The sequence below is a fragment of the Zea mays genome, chromosome 8 (assembly GCF_902167145.1).
Source record: "Zea mays cultivar B73 chromosome 8, Zm-B73-REFERENCE-NAM-5.0, whole genome shotgun sequence".
NCBI classification, from domain to species: Eukaryota; Viridiplantae; Streptophyta; class Magnoliopsida; order Poales; family Poaceae; genus Zea; species Zea mays.
Genome location: NC_050103.1, coordinates 120122380 through 120138234, shown reverse-complemented (window position 1 = coordinate 120138234; position 15855 = coordinate 120122380). Strand labels below are relative to the sequence as shown.

General features: G+C 45.3%; 1 long non-coding RNA gene, 1 other non-coding gene and 1 pseudogene across 3 annotated transcripts; 1 reads left to right on the top strand and 2 right to left on the bottom strand.

The window, feature by feature from the left end:
- LOC109941855 (uncharacterized) overlaps nt 1-3859 on the bottom strand; it is a 28728-nt pseudogene extending 24869 nt beyond the window's left edge.
- Nucleotides 2247-2319, bottom strand: TRNAE-CUC (transfer RNA glutamic acid (anticodon CUC)). The gene has a single exon. It is a non-coding gene; the product is annotated as a tRNA-Glu (tRNA).
- Nucleotides 3860-7435: 3576 nt separating the features above from the next.
- Nucleotides 7436-9166, top strand: LOC103635774 (uncharacterized). Of its 2 annotated transcripts, none has more exons than XR_557615.2 (2): nt 7436-8084; nt 8268-9166. It is a non-coding gene; the product is annotated as an uncharacterized lncRNA (long non-coding RNA). The 2 variants fall into 2 exon arrangements; XR_557614.2 differs by having other exon boundaries at nt 7436-8151.
- The last annotated feature ends 6689 nt before the right edge of the window (nt 9167-15855 follow it).

The window sequence follows — 15855 nt, the reverse complement described above, 5'->3', positions numbered from 1 at the left end:
ATGTAGTGTTTGGTTTTAGAGTTTAGTAGGATAGAACTACTCCGTTCCCGGACGCGTGATTCCAATCTCGAATCCAAGGTGATGGATTTGTCATGCTCGAACAGTCGAGCTCTTGCTTCTTGTTGGCTATGGCCGTTGGCCAGCGTCCGGCAAAGGTAGAGTCGGTGGCAGTAGCTCTGTTGGACACTTGGACTTGGACATCGACTACAACTAACGTTGGCATGAGGTGGACAGGTGGTGTTTCTGAGAATCTCAGTTTGCAAATTTAGAAAAATTGTGAATGGCAGAGGGGAGGAGGTTGAGCCTAACTAATTTCAGTTATCTAATATGCATGCGTAAATTCGATGGATGATCTACAACCATGCCTGTTTTTATTTAGGGATAAGACGTTTTTGTCATCTATTTGGTATGGATTAAAATCAAACGACCATACTTATTTGTTTGGTTTTAATCCGTATCGACTTCTACTGCTTCTACAGTGTTTTTGTTTTTATAGATTGCAGCTGCAGCAATCTAAACATTCGACTTTAATCTGAAATGAATAGAAGAAGGACCATTCCTGATGCTAGTGGATGTAATGGAGTTTAAAGACATCGAAACATGAAGAATCTGGTTCCGGAAGATATGAAACTTCATGTTTCGATGTCTTTAAGCTCCATTACTTCCGCCGGCATCAGAAACGGTCAATTTCACCGGCCAATTTGGATCAAATCCAAATGAAATCGTATGCATGGGATCGAGTTCTTAGAAAAAAGAGCCTGAAATTCAAGTACCAAGTTTGGAGGTCACACGTATTAAAAGCTCATCACAACCAATTAATTTGATTTTTTTCCTCGCAAGAAATATAGGCAAATCATATTCAAAGGCCTTTTGGTATAAGAAATGTAATTGGTTAGAATTTAGTGAGTCCAGTTTAAGTGTGCGTTGGAACTGAAAAACATTTGTTTTTTTCATTGGTCTACAAGCTCATTGAATATGCATTCTTGGTGTAAGTGTCAAGAGCAACCGTGGGTAGTACGGATGGCAACGAGGAATCTATGTCGCCGAATAACTCCTCCGTCTATGCGATTAAAAAATTTCTCATGAGGATCCTACGAACGCTTGCAAAGAACAATTTTTTCCTATCCTTGTTTTCCGCAGGATAAATTCTCAATGGAGAATCCTATATCCTTTTAAATTATAACTAGGTCATATGTTATTTGTTATTAATGTAAAACATTATTATTTATACACATTGTCAGATATAAAAAATCATTATTCATACATCAAAATGAACACATTTACACAATTAGTGATCTCTTGACAATATAATTATTTATTTTTATCGTTAACTAGTAAACAAAAATATCGTCACATGCAAGTTTAACGGGTCTCCATGAGGAACGAGGATGGGGAAGGCTTTCCCGTCCCCATCCCTCTTTACCCATTGGGGGATGAAATTTCCCCATTTATATCACTGCAGGGGAAGTTTTTTTCCTCATCCTCTAAGGGCTAGTTTGGGAGTCCAAAAATCGGAGGGGATTGGAGGGGCTACGAAGGGGATTTTAGCCCCTCCAATCCTCTCTGTTTTTATGGCTTCCAAACTAGCTCTAATGGAGAAATTCTCCCTAGTCAGTAGGGCTTTTCTCACTTAGGTAGTGTGTTTAGTTTCGGAGCTAGTTGAGATGTAACGACTTCATGCCGAGGAGCGGCTCCGTCTAAGAGATTTTAAAGTGCCGGATAGTTTTTGTATTTGAGCATAATTTATTTAGAGCTACTATATCATATATAAAATCAATCCAAACAACACTAAATTAGGAATAGAGCGGCATTATCTTAATATACTCCGAAACAAATACTACCTTGATGAAGCTACTAGTATACCGGTCTTCGACAGTCAGACCTTGAAGAGTTGTCTTGTAACCATGCATACTCGTGTGCATCCGCAGTTACCATTTAGTAGCACTTAGGTTATCTTCTGCGTTTCATTACCTAAGTTGTAAACTTGTGTACTAAAAGAATATTTCTATCATTTTAATTTGAATCTATCATGGCTTTCTACTTTTATATGTATGTTATATAGTATACTCATGTGCATTGCGTGTCACTGTTCGCATGGCATATTGTGTCGCCCAGGCTCTCTGAAATTACTGGCTCAGGCACTAGTTAGGGTTTCAGATCAATATAGCAAGTACGTAGTTATGGAGCACGAAAAAAAAAACAAAGAAGCACGCAGAGAGAACGTTGCAAAAAAGATAAAAAAACAATTCCGTTGCCGGGACTCGAACCCGGGTCTCTCGGGTGAGAGCCGAGTATCCTGACCAGCTAGACTACAACGGATCTTGACCAGTAGCATCTCCAGGATTTAATTGACGAGAAAATGTATTGAACAGCTCGGGTCATTTTGCGATACGGCGCGGCACGTCTGGACCGCCGCGTGTTTCCAGGTCCACCAGCCCGACCCCCACGAGGCCACGACCACAAGCACGAGCGAGCCCGCTCGGCTGCTGGGCTGGTGTCTCCCCAGCCGTTTTGCTCCCGATTCTCTGGTGGCGGCGGCCCAACCAGCAACAAAAGCTTAAGCGCCCGGCCGGCACAAGTGGCAACCGCCGTCGCCATGCGACGGCCTCGGCGTGCACCGTGATCTGTGGCACTGGCACCCGGTCCGCGTCCGTCCATCGTTGGGCAGCGCGAAGTATGCCGCTCCGCAGCTGGAGCGGCCACCGGCGTTTCCCACCACCACTTGCCGTCGTCAAATGTTGCTGTGGTTTTGATGCCACTTCCCCTGCATTGGGCGTTGCAGCAGCAGCAGCAGGAGGTGGTGGTGGTGGTGATGAGGTCGCCGCAGTGGCAGTGGCAGTGCTCGTAGCTGCTGCACTCGGCCTCCCTCTCGTGGCCTGCAAAAAGCCAGCTCGGCCTCCGTCTCGCCATTCCTCGCGAAGCGGCCCTGCACCCTGGGCCTGCTGTCCGCCAGCGTCTTCCTGCACTCATACTGAAGAGGTCCGTCCGGATCGGAGCAACAGACGCATCAGAGAAACACGTACGTACTGGGACTGCATTTGCAGATCGATCGTGCGGCGCGGGAAAGAGATCGTTACCGTGATCGATCTTCTTGACTTCTTGTCGAAGTTCCGCTTCGTCCGGTAGCGCTCGATCTTCTCCCTGCGTTCTTCGGCGCTGTAACGGCCGATCTTGTGAGCGAAAGGCCCCCTGCTGCGCCTTGGTCGTGTGGGTCGGCGGGGTCGCCTGAAAACTGTGGCGGTGACGGTGGCGGAGACGCCGCGACATTCGTCACCTGCTTTGTGTCGCATCGACATGGGTGAGGACTGAGGAGTGATTACAGTTACAACCTGTTTATGATCAGATGTAAGCCGACCAGCTTGTGAGGTCGATTGGGATTGGGTTACCCCCGGAGGTCGCCGGTACTGAAGACGCGCCGCATGGCTCCAGCGCTGCTGAACTCCAAGAGGTCACCGGAAGGTGAGGAAGGGGGAGAAGGAACACGGGGAAGATCAGGCAGCTGGCATGCCGCCGAAGCTGAAGGAGGCAAGCAAGACAATGTGGCATTGCCGTTGAGCTGCTCAGCAGACAACTGGTTCAGGTGAAGAGGGAGGGAGGAAATGCGAGTTTATGTTACTGTGTGTGTAGTAGGAAGGCAAGGAAGAAGAGGGGTAGGGAGGCGGCGCTAGCTGATGCGGCAACATTACATCGGGGAGTGCTACCAAGCCACCGTCGCCGTGGAAGAAACCCGCGCGAGGAGAGGTCACTGTAGTTCACCACGCGAGGGAGTGCTACCAAGCCACAGCAGAGGAGAAGTTCACCACTGCATGGTGCATGGAGAGGTCACTGTAGTTGACAACGAGGATGAAGGATGGAACATGGCTTTTGGGTGTGATTCCCTCTCATGTGTTTGGGGGAGTGAAGGAGGGTTACGTTGGTATTATTAAGGCAGTAAGGGGTAGTCTGTCATTCCGTGTTCTGTCATTCCAATTCCCTGTTCTGTCTTTCCGATTCCCCTCCCCGCACAGTCTATTCTCACCATTCTCTGTTCTGCCTTTCCAATTCCCCCCTCCCCATATAGTCCATTCTCATGTTCGGTCACCATTTCTTGTTTTCTTTCTCATTCCCCCTCCCCATAAATCTCATTCTCATTCCCACGTACATCCCACGCGTAGCTAAAATTAAATTAAAAAAACACAAATGACCCCAAGCAAGGGGATTCAAACCCATGACCCCTCAAGCAAATATGCTCGTAGCTACCACTACACCACACATGTGTTTATGTCTACATATATTATAGTAAAAACATATACTACATCTCTCCCAAAGCCCACCTGCTACCCTTGCACAATGTGTAGTAGTAGATAAGTATCACCGAGATTATTAAATTATATTTTTGGATTGAGAGAGTAGTATTTAAAGAAGAGACTTGCACGCAATTTTTTTTGTTTGAATAATGTTTTCAACTTAAATACCTTTTTTTGCATGTGTGACATTTATTCTCCGTAATATTTTTCTATGGATCTGACTTATGAGTCATTTTCATAAACCAATGTCAAAGATGAATCCATGTTTCTTACATGGAAAACTCGAACAAACACCACTAACACGAGGCGCTCGCGTTGCTCATCGACGATGAGAAGAAGCTTGGCGACTGCCAGTTCGACCTCTGGAAGCAGTCCTACGTAGCCGCATGCGCCGCTATGTACGGCAAGCTCTGGCGCAGCCACCGCTTGGACACGGTCCAGAGCGGCTGCACCGCGCTGTCCATCGTCAAACAGGGGGACCTCATGGTCGTTGCCAATGCCGACGACTCTCGGGTTGTTCTGGGCACCACAACCGACGACGACGCCATCACGCCGTCCAACTCATCATCCACCTGAAGCCCAACCTGCCACGTAAGTCGCTACTGACCGGCCATGAATTCTTGTGCGTTGGGATGACGACCATTGCTGCTGTTGTGTGAGTGTCCTCGAACAAGATGTATGTAGAGGAGTAGCACATCCGGTGGTGCAACGACCAGGTGTACTACTTTGCTGATGAGCCCGGGGTACACTTCATTTGGCATCCCAACCAAGAGTCATCGATACTCACCATGTCGCGCACGTTCGACGACTACTATATCAAGGATTATGACGTCATCTCGGTGCCGGAGGTGACGCAGATGAGGACCGACAACAATGACCACTCGTCAACGTCGGGGTAGCTTTTGTGCCGGCCTGCCTTTAATTCTCTTCGTAAACACACACTTGCCTTTTTATTTAAGTAAGCGTGTATGGTGGTGCGTGCCTGATGACTAACGAGTAACGATGTATGACGAAACTTCTACCGGCAGGTGTGGCACGTGCTCTCCAATGATGAGACTATGTAAATCGTGACATATATCGAAGTCTGCATGACACTGATGGTTGCAATGTAGTAGTGAAACAGCTAAATTAAAATAACAAAATTTATGTATGACTAGGATCACAAATGGATTATGAAACATTTTTCTTATAACAATATAAGACACATTTTGTATATAAGTTATCATAGTATTATATTTTCCCGTTGCAACGCACGGGTACTCAACTAGTAAAAATAGAAGGTTTGTAGGGCCACTCCATTAATTAACGAGGCAGAAAAATATTAATATACCAGCTCAATATGCTAACTACACCTACACTAGTAGGTTACTAAGGGCCTGTTTGTTTCAGCTTATAGATTATATAATCTGGATTATAATCTAAATTATATAATCCAGATTATAATCTAGATATATTATAATATATATGTAGTTATTTGGTAGTGTAGATTATACAAATGTAGATTATTCACAAAGACAACAATACCCTTATTGTTTAGATGAGGTGAGAAAAGAAGGATGACATATATTGTAATTTCTATTTACATTACCATGGATAGTGGGTCTTTTGCCAAAATAATCTCAAATAAGCTAGTCTTGAGGGGATTATGAGATTATCATAATCTGGAATTTAGATTATATAATCTGAACCTATAATCTATGTGTTTGTTTAACTATTGGATTATTTGCGCTGGATTATATAATCTGGAGATATTATAATCTGAAACAAACAGGACCTAAGCTGAGCATGCCAAAGATGTCATCCGATTCATATGAATACTTTACTGTCTAGTCTGAGAGCTACAAAACTGTAGGGCATTAAAAGGGATAAAATTCTCTCCTTATTCAATTTAAAATAAGAAAAAGATTTTAACTCCTCCAATCTATTCTTATTTTATGGCTCCTAAATGTACTAGCTCTACATATCTCGTTTACCATATGTAAACTCTATCCGTCTATTTGACAGTCAGATTATCTTGTAGAAATCTTCATATGTAGAGTTTTCATCTAGCGAAACCATAAATAAGTTGTCCCTCTTTTCATCTAGCGAAGCCATAGAAAAAAAGGCAAAAGAAGTTCACATATATCGCCTTTGATGAAAGATTAAAGTCTATGCTGAATCTAAAACATTTCAAGAATGAACATGCATCCTTTCACACACACGAAAAAGGAACAAATGAACAGGTGTCAGACTTGTAGACATGAATATGCTCCAACCAAAATATGCATTAGTATAAACACAAAGAAGTCGATTCCATACTTCCAGTGACATTTCCGCATAAGAGATGAAGGTATAAAAGTACATCTTACTGAACATGTTTATACATGTATGGACCTTTTGCAAGTGCGGATACATATAAGATTTTTTTTTAATCTAACACGAGTAAGGCCCTGTTCTATCTTGTTCTATCTCCAGTTTCTAGAAACTGGTTTATAAAAAAGCGACTAATGATATTTGAAAACACCTCAATTTTCATAAACTAGTTTAAGCTAAGGGAGACTAGCTTCTTGGTTTTTAAGAATCTGTAAATCCAGTTTATATAAACTAAACTGGAGCATAAACTGGTATGTTTGGAACCATCTCAGTTTTTATAAATTGGTTTCTTAAAATTGAGGGCTTCCAAACAGGCCCTAAGGCTGATTCCAATAATGTCCCTCTCATCTCCCCCTATCTGTACATTCTATTCATTTTTAAATACCTCTCCCTCTTCCATTTCTTTCACCCCCTCCAACCATTACCCCTATTCAGCTCCCCTTTACACTTCAATTGGGCTATTTAACCTTTATATGTTATTTTTTGGAGTTCAAAAAAATTATACACTATTTGTACTAGCAATACATATTATTATATATTAATTAAACCTAAAAGATTAATTACACCGTTGATAGCTTTGATTAGTGAATGGGGGGAGATTATTGCTCCCTCCCTTCAGAGGGGGAAATCCCGTGACAACCGAGGAGAGGAGCGAGAGGGTGAACCGTTGGACATATTCAGTGACCAACAATACACTCATTGGGGTGAGCAACAGAGGGCACCTTTGGATACGACCTAAGAATGAATTCTCTGCAAGAGAAATGTTAGCTTTTCTGTTCCGAAACCCACTAAGGCCATGTTCGGTTAGCCCATTCCCGGCCGGAAATAGTGACTAAACCCTGTGGATCCCTCCCATCTGGAAACAAGTCCTGTCTACAGGAAAAGGAGCCTTCGATTAAACCCGACGTGGGTTGTATCCCGCTCGTTCCTCGTCGTTCCAGGCCGGTAACCACGCCCTGTCCTTCCGGGGTGGAAAATATCCCAGCCTGAAAACCACACCGGAAGGGCACGCGACGGCGGTGGCACGGATACGAAATTCTTCAATCCGGCGTCGATCTGCTCCGGCGACCGCCTTCTCACTGGTATGCTTCTTCCTCCCTGCTTCTGGTGCCCGGCGGAGACATTCCGTCCGCGCGTCGAGTTGTGGAGTCTAATTTCAGGCTCAGCCACATGACCACATGTGTTTTTCCCCGGCGACAAGGACGTCGCAGAAGTCAACGCGGTCTTCTTGATGTCCCGTGCCTCCGCCTCTCGTCCCTGCTTCTGGTGCCGAAGCACTCTCCGCTACGTGGCCGACTGGCTGATCTGCTCCCGGTTCAGTTTCGTGTGGATGTCTGGTTTTGCTTGCTTGCTTGCGCTCTCCTCCTTTGTAACCAGGTGTGATACAGATACAACCATGTGGTGCAAGGTCGTGGCGGCTGGGTGACGCCGCCATGCTGCAACCAGGTGTTCCCCCTAGCTCCCTCGTCGTCACTGCCACAACGAGGCTACGTGAAGCTAGTCTCATTTTTTTGTCAGTCTTAAGATCTTTTGTGTGTTCATTTTGGTTAAGCTGCTTGCTGAGCATAAATCAGCAAACAGAACTATGGTTAGTTGCTTACTTCTTTTTACATGTTTCTTGTTTTACAGACGACAGAGAAAGGGCAGTAGTACCAACGCCTGGATTGTTATTAAGCTGCTTGCTGATCATGTATATGTGTCCACTCAATTCAACCAGGGCTGGCGGCAAGGAAATCTTTGTCCACTCTGTCAAGTGTGGTACGCTTTGCTTAAGCCAATTTGATTATTTTTTTGAGTTGGGTGGTCATTCAATGTTGCCCAATATGCAACGCAGCAGTGGTCATTTCGAATTGAATGTTCTTACATTCTACTCTCTGAGTGGAAAGAATGCAACTCCAAGTTCAGTCACCTTTTTTGTCTCTAATGAAATTCTTTCAGGGACCTTTACAACTAATTTTAACAACTAATTTATCAAAATAAATGAGTAATACATTTAGCTTCTGTTCTTGATGTGTGAGTCTAGTTTGAGAGTTTAAACTGAATCTTAGAATGCTATAGAGATTCAAAAAAAATTATTATTTCTTTATTTCAAATATGTCTGAAACATACAATACTGTTGTTTTTCGAAACCAGTTGGAGGATCAGTAGTGCAGTCCAGTCCTTCCCAGGCAAAAGCTTATGCGTTCAGCATGCTTTCAGTTTTCTAGCAGTAGTTTTCTTTCAGTCTTTCAGTTTTTATATTTGTATTTTTTCCCTGTCAAATCATTTCTTCGCTATAATTGCAACTGTACAATATATTGTGATACCTTGTATTTTACTTGATCAATTGACAAATATGCTTCACTATGTATACAGATGAAATTTTAGATTTTACGTGATATATCAATATGAAATTGATGGGCCTAAGAAATTCAGAGAATTCAGAGAAGTATTGAATTGTTGCCGGACTTGCTTCTTTTGTTTTCTTGTTGAATTCTGTTGTATATGGCAGGGATCAACCGAATGAATATTTTGAGGCAGGGATTAAACCATAGAGAGATTAAACCCCCAAGAGAATTAAGTGAAAGGGAGGGATTCACTTAATCCCTCCCTGGATTAGATCCACTGGGGGAAATAATCCCCTGCAAACAAACATGCCCTAAAAGAATGATGCATCACTTCTTCAAAAACTTGAGAACACACTTCTTTATTTTTTAAGGAAAGAACATAATAAACATAAGTGACTAGATTTTGGGACTTATGCTGCACGTGCAACCTATCTTTTCTACTGCAGTTCTGAATTTGCTTTCAGGCTATCCGCACTTATACTACTCTAAATTTCTACCACAAAAAGAAAATATTTTATCCCTACCAGTAAAATTCTTTACTCTATACCACAATCATCTGCAGTCTTATTTACTCTATATCTCAACTCTACACAAACAACCATATATTTTATTATTTCTTTTCCTACCCAATGACTTTCTCTCCTCTAATCTGGGCGGGCCGGGGCCACGGGCGACAGTGTGTATGCACTTTGGAAATGACGTTCCCAGCTCTCTCCCTACGTTTAGAGTAGGCAAAACAGTTCACCGTTGAGGTCGTTGAGGTAGTTTTTTACTCGATGTTGAACTCTATCTTCATAAAGTACCTGTTAGGGTTATTCACTGCGCCTCAGGTTTGTCAATGAAGCCACTCACAAAGGACAAGAGCAAAACTAGACCAGGGTCCACTTGCAACATTTGGCTAGCAAGAAATCAGGAAAAAATGACAGAATAACTGTGTTGAATTCATAAGAAAAATCTGCAAAACAAATGGTGTTTCTATGGAAACACAACTAAGGCTGGTGGCAGTGCGGGCGGCAGCGCGGGCGAGAAGAGGCCGCTGCCGTCCGCGCGCGGGCGAGAGGCGGGCGAGAGGCCGGCGCCGGGCGATGGCGCTCGCGCCCGGCGAGAGCGGGCGGTATCGCCTCGCTCTCGCCCGCGCTGGAGCGCCCGCCCGGGCGAGAGGCGGGCGAGAGGGAGGCGAGGCACTGGCGGGGCGAGAGCGACGTGGCGCGATCTGATTGGTCCACGTGTGCTAGCCGTTGCAACTAGCCGTTTTTGACCGTTTGGAGTCCAAAAAATTCGAAAAAATTGCAAAAAATGGATGCAGCAATGGCGAGGTTCGAGGGTAAAATGGGGCATCCATTTAAGCGCCATCATTAGTGGCAAGTTGTTCGCCACGAGCCCAAGTGGTCAGCAAAGCATGGTCTTGGTAGTGGATCTGATTCGACTGCGAATAAGAGAACCCGACTCGGAGTCTCTGGTGAATATAGTTCTGGAGGCATTGAAGACACCGAGGAGGAAGTGCCCCGACCAGTGGGGCGTGATAGGGCAAAGGCGGCTGCGCGAAAGACAAAGACGAAGGGGAAAGGGAAGGAAGCCACGAGCAGCAAATCAACAAGTGAAGCATTCAAAATGAAGAACTTGTGGGGTGGATTAGTGAAGGCCAAGCTTTTGAAGCAATGGAACATCCTAAAGGGCCGATCAACCAGAGATATGGACCCGGCTGAAAGACGTACCCATGGCAGGGCCGTAAAGATGGTCGAAAAAGAACTTGGTCTGCTAGATGACGAAGAAGAGGAACCGGAAGCGGAACGTGAAGAGGAGGAAGATAAGGATGAGATCGAGGAGTCCGATTAGAGTTATGTAATTTTATTTTAATTATCATGTCATTTTATTTTAATTATTATGTACTTTGTAATTTTTAATTCAATAAAAAAATATTATGTTATGTGTTTTCTGAGCGTTGAAATAAATCCGCGTGAATTACTTAATTCTGAAATAGAAAAGCTGACGTGGCTATAGCCTGAGGCTGTAGCCTGCTGCAGCCTGTGCACTGGAGCAGCAGGGGCGAGAGTGGAGGCGAGAGCTGACGTGGCAGGGGCAAGAGGGAGGCTGTGCACTGGACTCAGCCTAAGAAAGAAACAAGAACTTTTTTTGGTAAAGAGATGGACACAGAAATGGACGGGACAGGCTGCAGGAGCTATTACGCATGATCCTATCATACGTTGCCAAATATGTATGCTCTAAGATAAACTAAATTGTTTGCTCATCTCACAAGTCATATATCCTACATAAATCGTTTAAGGGCTCAATGTAATATATACATCTAATTACATCAATTCTATTCTCCTTCAGAAATTACTAGAATCTTCAGAAATTAAAAAAACAACAAAGGTACTCCCTACGTTCTTTCTTATTTGTCGTGTTTTTAGTTTAAAAATGAACTAGTGGGCACGATTCGTTCCCTCCCACCGCGCCAAACTGCGACGACGGCGGTCGCAGAGTCACCTTCCCTCCATCTGTACCGCCGCCGCCGCTGACAAGCATATTGGGCCGAGCGCCTCCCCGGTCAGCAGCGGCACCGTCGCCGGTTCCAAGTCCGGGGTCGACGCGCTGTGGGGCTTGCTGAAACTGTTTAGGTTTAGGGGCGGCGATGTGTGTGCTTCCTAACCTGGAAGCAGATTCATGATTAAAATTGGGGGGTGGAAGGATGGCCCTCCCTGCGCGCACTCTCGCTGCCCTCCCTGTGTGCGCCCTCGCTGCCGCTGCCAGCGATGAAGTCGCCGCCACCGTGGTCTGATACCTCGCTGTTGTCTCCCTGCTCATGCGCTCTGCCTCTTCGTGTGTTTTGGAGCAATGGGGAGTCTTCCGACTGCCATTTCTCTGGATTTCTCTGTCGGCCTTCATTTTCAGGATTGGATTCAAGTTTAATCGTCCGGTTAACCCTCTTCCGGGCAAATTTGACCGCCATGAGTTCTTCCTTGTCGTTTCTTTCGGCAGATGTTCCTCGCGTTTGAGTGAAGAGTCGGTGGGTCTTCTGCTTCAATCTTTCATTGGCGGTTCTGCGATGCTTTTCAGGCCCCTTCAGCTGTCAGACCGGGTTTTTTGATTTTTGCTTTCCTGCAAGGAAGTGGGCTTCGCAGTGTATAGGCGCCATTCTTTTAGTTGTTCATCCTTCAAAGCTTATCTCCATCTTTGGAATTCTGGCGGCCCTAATTGGATCAAAGAATGGCAACTCTTTTCGGATGAAGAATCAAGCTCTTGGACTCTGGTTTCCCGTGGTCGCTTTCTGAAGACTTCCTATGCTGATATTGCTCGTTCACCAGTTCTGTCTGGTGCGAATTTGGTTCCCCTGGGTGGACAGGTCAGGGCAGGGCGTTTGAAACCCCGTTCATCAGTGTTCAATCGGATCTCATTCCCGGTTCGTCGTCATGTTGATCAGCCGGTCTCTCGCCCATACTCTCATGAACAGATTGATAGACGTGCGTATTTTCAAAGTCATTCAAATCCTAGTTCTGGTAATCTGGCGAAGCCTTTCTCCTGGTTTTCTCTGAGGAGCCCTCGAGCGCGTCCTTGGGCCACGCACAAATCTATTTGGCGGCCCAAGAGGATATTGAATCGTCACCAGGAGATCTCTAAGAATAAATCTGCCCTCAACCTTAATGAGGCCTTTGCTACTATGTCGGATGATTCTCGTTCCCATAGGAACAACTCTTTTTCAGGCAATAACTGTCAAATATTCGGATTTCCTAGGCAGATTTATAAAAGAGATTTTCTTACCTTCCCCAGTAAGTTTGCAGGCGTCGTTTGGGAATTCCCCCCACAGCTGTGGTTCAAGACCGCTTGCCCCTTGCCTACTGGTGGGCCTTCTCACCCGCCTTTTTTAATAACTTTGGTGAGTTTGCTCAGGCGGTTCTTCCGAGAAGTGGCTCTTTGCCTTCCACCGAACTTGCACTGTGCGCAAAACCCTCCTCCGCCCCTCTGCCGTGGTCAATCCCACCATTGCTTTGCCCTCTTCTGCGGGGTGTGTGTGCGTCGTTCCAGAAGGTCCCGCCCACTGAAATCTCGGAAGGAATGGCTTTCCATCGAGTTGATCCCGTCCCTTTTCTCCGTCATGGCTTCACGGCGCAACCTATTGATCATCGGGAGATCATGGTACATACCGTCACTCGCCCGCAACCGTCTGCTCATGATGATTGGGGTATCGTCCTGGTTCAACCGCTCCCTGAACATGAGGTCAATTTCCACTTTTTCGATGACATTGTCCGGGAGTATCTATTGGAGGTTAGACATGTCCGGATTAGGAGTGTTCAGCGCTCCCACTTGGGTCAGGCTTTGGTGAGGTTCCAGTTTATTTTTGATAGGGACAACCTCGTGGCTATGGGTCCGCAGCAAGCTTTGGGCTTTACTTTCACTGTGATTAGACACAATGCGGCTTGGAACCAACAAGCGTTATATTTTAATCATGAATGTTGGCTGATGCTCCTTGGGTTTCCCCTAGATTTCTGGACAAACGAGCACATTCAGAATGCTATTGGGTCATTTGGTCGGGTGCTCATGTGGGATCCTGATATTTCTAATGCTACTAGATTGCTGGTTAGAGCAAGGGTGACATCTCTACAGGAAGTCCCCTAGTTTATTGTTTTTTCAGTGGCTGAAGGTTTTCATGGGGTTTCCTGGACTATTCAGTGCGACATAGTTCAACAGTTCATGCTTGGTGCCTTGCCTCAGGACGAAGAGCCTGTGCCTCCATATCCTCATAATGGTCATCAACTTCCGGTGGAATTTTTTGGTTTGGGGCAGCCTGTGCCCAACTTCCAATTTGAACTCAACATCCCTCCCATTGGTGAAATTGAAGAAGATGCTGTAAATGACAACATTGCTGATGATGGTTGGGACCCATGGCCGGTTGAACAGGTCCAGCAAGAGCAACCACCTGCACCAGTACCAATTGCCAACAATGAGGAGGAACAATTTAGCTATCAGCTTTTCGGTCTTGAGGACTTGCCTTCAGATGAATCTGTGGGGCTTTTCAACGATATCGTTATCCCGCAAGCAGTCCACTTCCCTCAGGAAGAAGTCCAAGATCAAGAAGTTGTTGTGCTTGCTCTACCAGCCCTCCCACCAGCGGATCCGTTTTTGGAGGGAAATAACGATCAGGGTGAGGAAAATTTGAATCTGAATGCTGATGAAAACATCATTGTGGGCTGCATGACTCATCTGGATCAGCCCTCTCAGGACCCTGCCTACGAAGATTTCATGGCCAGAAAACGTTTCTCCTCCTGGGCTGAGCTCTGCCCCCCCAATGTAGACCTCATCCCCGTTCCAAAACTTTGGGCAGCTTTCTTTATGGGCCTGCTTATGAGGCCGGACTCTTTTGAGTGGGCCAAAAAAATTCTGTTGTCGGGGGCTCTTTTTGCTTTCATGGAACCCAACATGGAAATTGTGCCTATTAAGATCCCCCGCTTGCTTCCCCCTAACCAGGATCTGCTTATGGATACACAGTCCCCTGTGACTTCTGAAGCAGTTAACAGAAAGAAACGTGCAACCTTGGTCGACACTGAAGTGAGAAGGAGTGCAAGGCTTAGAGAAAAGGCCAAAGGCTTTAAGCCTTGTTTTGGAATTAAAAATAACTGCTCGTGCTGTGCTGGGGCATCACCGCCATCTCTCTCCCACAGGACTATCAATAAGTTGGGCACTAACTTCTGCAATGTTGACCCCCCACAAGTTGAGCCTTGATGCTTTAAATAACTCCAGGTCCTCCAGTGCTGCCATCCAGAGGCCTCGTTCCTCGTCTTGCTCCAGGAATGAGTTGGGTTCTCCATCTGATGACTAGAGGGAGGCTTCTGCTATGGATGATGATGCGGAGTCTCATCCCTTGGCGGGGCTGTAATGCGTTGCCGTCTCTTCTGTTTCAGCTTGGGGCTGCTGCGCAGTGGTTCTTGACATCTTTTGGTTTAATTATGTATCGCAACAAATCTACTCCTTATGTTATTGGGCCTGTAGTGCCCGCTATGGGGACCACATCTATCTTTTCACCAATTTATGTCTTATGGGTGAATGGCCCGAATTTTCTGGGTTCAAAGGTCATATGGGGTTTTTTTAAGCCTTTTCGGCTTTTCTTATGTCTGGATTTCGGGGGTAGTATTGGCACGCGCTGCCCCACTTTTTTGGGAATCTCTGAATTGGCTTACCTCCTTCATATTGTATGCTTGGGCCCCTGTCGATGTATGCTTGGCGTACTCGAGCTCTTCAGTGAAATATTTTTGGTTTTCAATGGATAGTCATTTTCAGAGTTCTCACCGGTCACTGAAAATTTTGTCTCACAACATCAGAGGCATTAACTCTGACATCAAGTGGAACTCTTTGCGGAATAATATTTGGAATCCAACTGTGACATTGTTTGTATTCAGGAAACAAAAAAGGAATCCTTCGATGACTCTTATATTCGTCTCTTCTGCAACCGCTATTTAAATAAATTTGCTCTCGGCCCTTCTATTGGAGCTTCTGGAGGATTCATCACTATTTGGAAAGGCTCCCTCTTTGAGGCTGAGGTAGTTGAGCAGAATTTGTTTGGGCACACTATTCGTTTTCAATCTAATCTAAATGGGCAAGTCTGGTGGCTTTCCAACATCTATGCACCTTGTACTCCTCATGGTAGAGAAGCTTTTCTTGCCTGGTTCTCTAACCTTGAAATTGATGAAGACAAGCTTTGGATTTTCCTTGGTGATTTCAACATGATTAGGTACCCTGAAAATTGTAACAAGCAGGGTGGTGACCCTATCAGAATGCTCAACTTCAATGCGGTAATTAGTCAGCTAGGTTTACAAGAGATTCCTCTCAGAGGACAAGCGTTCACTTGGTCTAATATGCAACATCTTCCTTTGCTTGAAAAGCTTGACTGGTGCTTT